Below are 9,384 nucleotides of genomic sequence, written 5' to 3' on the forward strand. Positions count from 1 at the left end.
AAAAGGGGAGGGGGTTAAACCTAGATGGAATTCTCCTGAGCCTCTGATGGCATGTTAAATGTGTTTGGGGGTGGGGGGGTGTGGTTTAGATGTTCAGCGTGAGATCCAAAACCAGTTTTACATCATTGTGAATTTACTGCGAGATCTTCTGCTGGTGCCCACCATGGCAGATTAGGAAACCCGCAGGAGGCCGTCGTGAAACTCATTGCATCCCGCCAATGGATGCAGGTGATGGTCTGACTACCCATCCACGATTCCCTGTGGCGCCTGCAGAAAAACACACTGGTGTGAAGCACGTTTGGAACAACATGGTGTGCAGATGTCTGGATTCACCTGAACAATGCCTGGGGTTGCCTTGAGTTCAGAATGGAGGCCCACCTGCAACCCTGGAACACCACGGCAATAAGTCTGGAGCATCTGTAGGTGGGTCTTCCAGATTTGGTGTCCAGTGGGGGGGTCCATCTTGCAGCCTCATGGAGATCTATCTTCATTTTCAGGAGGTCCACTTCCTTTTTTTTTTAGTCGTGGTTCAGTAATGTTGGGTGCTTTTTCAGTATGGCACCCTGATAGGACAGCAGGCTATGCGCCATTGGGCCTGCCCCGCCATGGAATATGGCACAAAATTTGTTGTCTAATTAATGACACCAGGACCAGAAGATTAGGCGTGTTTTCTCGCGGGTCTCTGCAGCTGGAAACATTCCTTGTCAGACACACTGCCAAACAGAAACACCCAATGGTAGGAACAGAAGGTTCCAAAGTATGACTCCCTCAGTAAATTACTTTCCTCCCCAGAAACCTGCCCCACTTGCCTGTTGAAAAAATGAAATGAAAATCGCTTATTGTCACGAGTAGGCTTCAATGAAGTTACTGTGAAAAGCCCCTAGTCGCCACATTCCGGCGCCTGTCCAGGGAGGCTGGTACGGTCCCCTGTTTCCAGGGGATCCCAATGATGTTCCCAGGTGTAGGCAACACTGTAGTACCAGCAGTGATTACAGCTCCCTCTTGCACTGCTGCTACTGGAGGACTGCTGGGCTCTGATTAGCCAGCAACTCTTGAGGTGGGACATCCCATAGTTTCCAGCCAGAAAGCCTGACAGCAGTCAAGTAGTTCCTGATTGTCTCCCCAGCCCACCATGATGATTAAATTCTACCCAGCGTTCTCTTAGATTATCATAGAATTTACAGTGCAGAAGGAGGCCATTCGGCCCATCGAGTCTGCACCCACTCTTGGAAAGAGCACCCTACCCAAGGTCAACACCTCCACCCTATCACCATAACCCAGTAACCCCACCCAACACTAAGGGCAATTTTGGACACTACGGGCAATTTATCATGGACAATCCACCTAACCTGTACATCTTTGGACTGTGGGAGGAAACCGGAGCACCCGGAGGAAACCCACGCACACACCGGGGAGGATGTGCAGACTCTGCACACAGTGACCCAAGCCGGGAATCGAACCTGGGACCCTGGAGCTGTGAAGCAATTGTGCTATCCACAATGCTAACGTACAAGCTCCTGGCCACCTTGTCAGTAGTTCTGGGTTCTGATGAAATGTTATCAACTTAAACCATTATGCAGTTCTCTCTCCACAAATGCTGCCAGATCAACTGAGTATTTCCAGCATTTTATGTAATTTTTTATTTCAGAGTCCCAACGTATGTGGAACTTTGCTTTTGCTTTACACTATACAATTAGCATATGCAGATTAGCTTTAAAATTCTGTCGGTTCATGTAATTTATTAAGGAAACTAACCATTTCTAGTCACAGAAGGCATTTGAATGATGATGTTCTGGTTTCTGCACATTTTAGTGCTAACAAGAGCTTGACCGTGTGCAACTGAGCTCCAGGCACTGTAAACATCCTACACTCAGCTGTAACACAAAAGAGGCTGAGAGAAGGTTGTTTACTCTAACTGGCTTGGAACAGCAACTTTTTTAAATGAATAATGCTTTTGGAGAAGATATCTGGAGGAGGTTTGTAACGGTTGGCATGCTTTCCAATTTATACAAATCTGGAGAGATTAAGGGAAAGAGTTTGTAAAGCAATGAATTCTGAAAGAAAACTGTAATTCTATTATCTAAGTAGAGTTGATGGCAATAATTTGGATCAGAAAAATACATTACCATTGAGATGGCGTTGGACTTTTTTTCTCTCGCATCTCCTTCCCATCATCTAAAATGTAATTCATTTCAACCGAGGAGTAAAGTCAATATAGTTATTGGATCCAGAATATTATAATCGTCATCCTGTGAGTGTGGGTTGCCAAGTCAAATCTAATAGATTTTGTAGTAAAATTTTATCTTTAAACCAGGTCAATTGCAATGAATTAACAAGAAACTAAAGGTGCTAGGTTTTTCCAGCATTTTCTGTTTTTACTAAGGTGCTTTGTTTCCTGGACAGGAAGTTCCTGGAAATTAGGATTCAATGTGTTACAACATGCCCAAAAAAAAAAGATTTGCTTGCCATATTAAAATAGAGTTATGCCAACCCTGTGTGAGGTAAATAATCTATTTGGATTTTTTTTAACTGAGCAGCAGTGCTCATAACCTCTTGAGCGGCAAAACGTAACAGTTGAATTTTACAGTGAGAAAAAGTAACTGCATTACTGTTTTGAGGTAGCCAGCGTGTCCTGAGTAAGCCTTCTATTGTGCTAAAGTGACATGAACTTGGAATCTATAGGATCTGAAAGTCAAAACGATGTGAAATAATTTGCATATCAGTGAATAGCATATGCTTTGGTGACTTCAAAAAAATTGCATTTCCTGAAAGCTGAGGTTAATCTTGAATATATCGGATATCTAATTTCTAAGAAAATTGACCTTTTTAATGTTCCTGTTAAAATACTATTGTGATGCGGGAGATGTTCACAGACTCGCTAGCTAGGGGCACACTGCCACCCACGTTAGCACAGGCCTTAATCTCGCTGATACCTAAGAAAGACAAAGACCCAACGGAATGTGGGTCATACAGACCCATATCTCTGCTGAACGCAGACGCCAAAATCCTAGCCAAAAGGCTAGAAGACTGTGTACCTGAGGTGGTCACAGAGGACCAGACGGGCTTCGTCAAAGGTAGACAGCTCACCTCGAACATCAGGCGCCTGCTGAACGTGATAATGACCCCCTCCGGGGAGAGAACACAAGAGGTGATCGTCTCCCTGGACGCAGAAAAGGCCTTCGACAGAGTCGAATGGAAATACCTCATAGAGGTACTGGAGCGGTTCGGGCTTGGAACAGGGTTCGCCGCGTGGGTAAAACTCCTACACAACGCCCCCATGGCGAGTGTACGGACCAACAATACCAACTCCCAATACTTCCAGCTGCACAGGGGCACCAGACAAGGATACCCACTGTCCCCACTGCTGTTCGCACTAGCAATCGAACTGCTAGCAATTGCGCTCAGGGCAGCAAAAAATTGGAGGGGGATCCGAAGGGGAGGCAGAGAGCACAGAGTCTCACTCTATGCAGACGATCTGCTCCTCTACATCTCGGACCCACAAAGCAGCATGGACGGAATCATCGCGCTCCTGAAAGAGTTTGGAGCCTTCTCGGGCTACAAACTCAACATGAGCAAAAGCGAGATCTTCCCAGTACACCAGCAAGGGGGGGGGGGGGGGGGGCAGCACTAAAGGGGCTGCCGTTCAAACAAGCCCGACATAAATTCCGCTACCTGGGGATCCGAATAGCCCATGACTGGAAAGGGATCCACAAATGGAACCTCACCAGCCTGGCGGAGGAAGTAAAAAAGGACCTGCAAAGATGGAACACACTCCCACTCTCCCTCGCGGGGAGAGTCCAGACGATCAAAATGAACGTATTGCCCAGGTTCCTCTTCCTGTTTAGATCAATTCCGATCTACATCCCCAAGGCCTTCTTCATAGCGCTGGACAAACTTATCATGGCGTTCGTATGGGGGGGTAAAAATGCTAGGATCCCAAAGAAGGTCCTACAGAAAACAAAATCCAGGGGGGGGGCTAGCCCTCCCGAGTCTACAATTCTACCACTGGGCGGCAACAGCCGAGCGAGTAAGGGGATGGATCCAGGAGCCAGAAGCCGAGTGGGTGCGTGCGGAGGAGGCCTCCTGCATGGGGACCTCCCTCCGGGCCCTCGCCACGGCAGCACTCCCATCCCCACCCAAAAAACACTCCAGCAGCCCAGTGGTGACAGCCACCCTCCAATCCTGGAACCAACTGCGGCAGCAATTTGGCCTGAACAAAATGTCGGACAAGGCTCCCATCTGCAACAACCATAGGTTCAAACCAGCACTGACTGACGCCACCTTCAAAAGGTGGAGACAGGACGGGGGGACACTGACAGTCAGGGACCTATACACGGACGACAGGATCGCAACACTGGACGAACTGACAGAGAAATTTCAGCTAGCTGGGGGGAACGAGCTACGGTACCTGCAGCTCAAAAACTTCCTACGAAAGGAGACAAGGACGTACCCACAACCGCCACGACAGACAGTACTGGAAGACCTACTGGACGCAAGTATCCTAGAGAAAGGGAGCTGTAGTGACATGTATGGCCGACTGGTAGATAGGGACGACGCCGTACTGGACGCAACAAGAAGGAAATGGGAGGACGACCTGGGGATGGAGATAGGGTGGGGACTCTGGAGCGAAGCACTGCATAGGGTCAACTCCACCTCCACGTGCGCAAGGCTCAGCCTGACGCAACTAAAAGTGGTACATAGAGCCCACGTAACGAGAAACCGTATGAGTAGGTTCTTCCCGGAGGTGGAGGACAGATGTGAGCGGTGCCAAAGAGGCCCGGCCAACCACGCCCACATGTTCTGGTCTTGCCCCAGACTTGTGGAGTACTGGACAGCCTTCTTCGAGGCTATGTCCAAAGTGGTGAGGGTGGAGCCATGCCCGATAGTGGCGGTCTTCGGGGTTTCAGACCAGCCAGATCTATTCCTGGGGAGGAGGGCGGACGCCCTTGCCTTTGCCTCCCTGATCGCCCGCCGTAGAATCCTGTTTGGCTGGCGGTCAGCAGCACCGCCCAGAGCTGCAGACTGGCTGTCCGACCTCTCGGATTCTCTCCAAATGGAGAAAATCAAATTCGCCATCCGAGGGTCGGACGACGGCTTCCACAGAACGTGGGAGCCATTCATGCAGTTGTTCCGGGACCTGTTTGTGGCCAACGTACAAGAGGAAGAATAGTCGGGGGAAGGTAGCCGGCGGGGAGGGGGGGGGGGGGGGGGGCTACGGGCTCGTTACGGGGGTTTGATGGCTAGCTAAGGCCCAAAACCAAACTAAATAAATGCCAATAAACATGTTGGGGAATGTAAAATATGTATGCCGGCAAAGAGGGGGAGGCCACAGTTATTACTACGAAGATGCTCACCTGTAAATATATATGTTAATTTTTGCGTGTTTTTTTTTTCTCTCTCTAACAATTTGTAATTTGTTCAATATAAAACATGAAAACTGAATAAAAAACATTTATAATAAAATACTATTGTGATGACTTTGTGGAATCTAATTTGTTTCTGAACTATAGAGACCAGAATGGTCCCCAGGTTTAACAATTTTGCTGGTTGAGCTGATCTTTCAGAAGTAAGGGTGATAGAATTGGCCTTAGAGCCATGGGGTTGGGGAGAGGGGAGGAGAAATTGGCAAGATTTTAAATCCTGATTATCTAGTGATTGAAGGAAATAAATTCTCCATTATGGGAATAAAATGGTGGAATGGGACTGACTGGATTACTCTGCAGAGAAAAAACGTGGACATGACTTAAGTGGTTTTCTGTGTCGTAACGACCCCTGCTTGACAGTGCGAATTTCAAATTAGAATCCCTTCCACACTATCACCATTTTTGGGTGAGCAGAGAAAGTGGAAACAAGGAGAAGGAAAAGCAATAGACCAACTTTTAACAACCAGAGCTCAGCTTGCACTACTATATCTGGTATATATTTCAGGTTGTTATTTCCACTATATGTTTTGTATTTTTGTAATGATTTGTAATATTTGTATTGATCTATGTTTTTCTGAACGCAAGAACGTTTGGCTCGAGTTCCAATTCTCCAAAACAAGAAACTGGATTGACAGTCTGTATTTCCAGTTATCGCAAACGGTAGTGAATGGCAGCTTGATTTTGTGCTTAGATGTGCTGATTATAGTACTTTTTTATTCATATCACATTTTTCTACAATGGGACAGATTGTTTAGTAAATGTAGCACAGAGTCAGGAAATTGGTACATATGCCAACAGATAAGTTCCTAAAATATTTAATCTTGAATGTGTTTAAATCATAGAATCCCTATAGTGCAGAAGGAGGCCACTCGGCCCATAGAGTCTGCACAGCCCACCGAAAGAGCACCCTACCTATGCCCACGCCCCTACCCTAGTCCCGTAACCCCACCTAAATTGCACATCTTTGGACGCGGGGAAATTTTGGCATGGCCAATCCACCTAACCTGAACAAGTGAATGACAAACATCAGGCAATCTTCTTGAATACCCTGCAATCAGTGGTGCTTGGAAATTAGTACTTTCTCTTTCAGCAGTTATACAGTGCTTCCAGTGATCAGATCTCGCCCCGGAGTAAATGTGAAGAATGCTTATTTTGACATAGAATGCCAAACACAGTTTAGTACAGCGTTACAACACCCTGGGCTAGTGCACAGTCAATTCCAGCTCCACATGCCCAGGAGTGAGAACACAAGTGAATTAACCAATAATTCTTACAAAAATACCTGAAGTCTTTGGCTCTTGGCTGCCCAATAATTACAGTCACCAGGTTTGTAAATGTTAACACAATTGCTGTTTATTTATAACAAAAACTGTAATGAAATGTGCAGCAAATACAATTGGTTATCTATAAGCTAATTCCTAAACCCTAGTATAACTTGCTCCCACCTGCTACGTATCCACACAATACAGACAGAGTGGAAAGGGATCAAAATCATGAGGAAAAATAATCCTTGTTTCAAATGATGGTTTTTCGGCATACCTTTCTTCACAACAGGCTTGGAGGTTAAAGTCTCAGTTTGCAGTCTGTAATGGTCTACTTTGTGGATTCATTCCTAGAACATAGAACAGTACAGCACAGAACAGGCCCTTCGGCCCTCTATGTTGTGCCGAGCAATGATCACCCTACTCAAACCCACGTATCCACCTTATACCCGTAACCCAACAACCCCCCCCCCCCCCCCCCCCCAACCTTACTTTTTAGGACACTACGGGCAATTTAGCATGGGAGGAAACCGGAGGAAACCCACGCACACATGGGGAATTTCATTCATGTTTAGAAATGCAGTACTCGCAGGCTTTCTGGAGAGAGATAGCAGTACAACACCCATGGGCCTTCTGGAGAGAGTTAGCAGTATAGCACCCACAGGCTTTCTGGAGAGGTAGCAGTATAGCATTCACAGCAGCTTTTCTGGAGAGAGAAAGAGGTAACACTCTTGCCTCTGGGTTACCAGAATCGAAACTGAAACCGTGGGACTCTGAAAAACATTCCACTGGGCTAGGATCAAATCACCACCTGACTAGAGCCTTTTGGGCCAATTCATTGGCACTAGCCAATCAATCAAGCAGAGTGCCAAGCCCATCTCTCTCTGGTGCCGACAAATCTGCAGCCCTTGTTTAGACCAGCACAGACTGGCAGAATGATCTCGTCTGGATTCTATTCTTCTGCTTGAATTAAAGGTACAGGCTGTTTGCCTTAAAGTCACATGTCCATTAATCATCCATGGATCAAAAATGTAAATAAAAGAAAGGGGAAAATTAGGGACAACACAGAAAGGACCCTTACAACTATTGTTCACAAATAGCATAGTCACACCAAAGACTACTGATGGTTTACCCAGATTAAATTAACATGATGCTCTTCAGCAAATTAACACACAATATATTATTAAAATGCACACTGTAAGCGTTTAAGATGCACCCTTGACATATTTATCAACTCGTAGAAGGTTTCACACTGTTACAGCATTAGTTATTCTTCCCAAAAGGATTCCAGTGATAATTTGCACTTCAGTCCACAGAATATTTGTTTAATCAAGCTGACAGAAATATCCCGTTAAACTGTTGTAATTATGACTGTATGCTTGCAGCTGTCTTAACCGGTTACAAAAATGATCGGGCTAAGATGAACTTTTTTCAGGTTATAGAAATATATATACAACCATAGAACATTGCAGTTTTAGTACACCCAATTTGTTCTACTCTCTCAACAGTAAATTGCCAATCATTGTGCATTAAATGTGAGCTTAACCTGATCAACACTGAGGACAAACTGTACTGCAGGAAATGCTTTTTTAACTGCTTAGGTAATTAATCTGTTCCTTTACATAAAAGGTCCATGCCTGAAATATTAACTTTTCTGTTCTGTCCACAGATGCTGACTGATCACCAGAGTGCATCATTTTCAAATTTTACTTCTATTATTAATTGCTGAATTCATAATTACTTGTTTGCAGGGGCTGTCAAAATGTTCTTTGGACTAATTTGTCCATTCGCAACTGTCTGATGGTTGTGTGATTTGAGTATTTTACATTTGGCCATTAATTTGTCATAAATTTTCAAATTTTGGACTTGCTGTGAACTGCAAGCAGCATCTCAAATGTTTCTGTATTCTGTTGTCATACACAAATAAAGATTTTCAGAAAAGATTGCACTGTTTTCTTTGAATTATTGACATGGTCTTTAGAAGTTAGGATGAGAGCTTCCTTGGAAGATGTCACTAGATGCAGAAAGAAGGGCTCAAAAATGGTACAATTTCAATTTGATGTAAATTATACCAAGCTACAAATCTTGATCCACTGATCACTGCCCAGCTGTTGCAGTAATGAACACCTGTATTCTCACATAAGAAGGAAAATACTTGTAAGTTAATACATATGCTGTTGTTGATTGTGTTGGAACCATAGGGGAGTTTCCTGTTGGAAAATACAACAAATTCCTAAATTTCAGTGTTTCAGGTGTTCAATACATGTAAATTATGACCACAGTTCCTCTGTAATGGGTCCCACATACTTGGTGCTGTGGTATACTTGAATTTGTGTGATGTCTGGATAGGGTAGCATATCCCGTAACAACAGAATCTGTTGTGGTCTGAAACAAAGTATTATTCATATATACCCTCAAATATCTTTCAAAAGTAGTATCTTTGGAAAATGCCAAATATGAGGCCTGGTATAAATCATTTAAATTTTACAGTTTAAAAATACACATTGAGTTCACTAATTCAATAGTATGCAACCCTACTGATGAGTTTTCACATCAGATTTTTAAAATAATTCCTACTAGCCTCTGAGCCTGGTGAAACCTTGTTCTCACTACTTCCTATTCAAAAGTGTAACTGATTCTACAGCTTTTCTGAACCTGACTGCCTGTATGTATTTCTGCGCTATCTGAAATGATGAAAT

The 9,384-nt window shown here is 44.6% G+C and overlaps 1 long non-coding RNA gene across 5 annotated transcripts in view; it reads left to right on the top strand.

Moving 5' to 3' along the window:
* Positions 1 to 8,628, top strand: part of LOC119972304 — a 52,311-nt gene extending 43,683 nt beyond the window's left edge. For all 5 annotated transcript variants that reach the window (XR_005462035.1, XR_005462034.1, XR_005462036.1 and 2 more), the window contains one exon: positions 8,355 to 8,628. This is a non-coding gene — a long non-coding RNA (uncharacterized LOC119972304). The remainder of the gene's footprint in view (positions 1 to 8,354) is intronic.
* The last annotated feature ends 756 nt before the right edge of the window (positions 8,629 to 9,384 follow it).

Source organism: Scyliorhinus canicula, chromosome 10, assembly GCF_902713615.1.
Source record: "Scyliorhinus canicula chromosome 10, sScyCan1.1, whole genome shotgun sequence".
Classification (NCBI taxonomy): domain Eukaryota; kingdom Metazoa; phylum Chordata; class Chondrichthyes; order Carcharhiniformes; family Scyliorhinidae; genus Scyliorhinus; species Scyliorhinus canicula.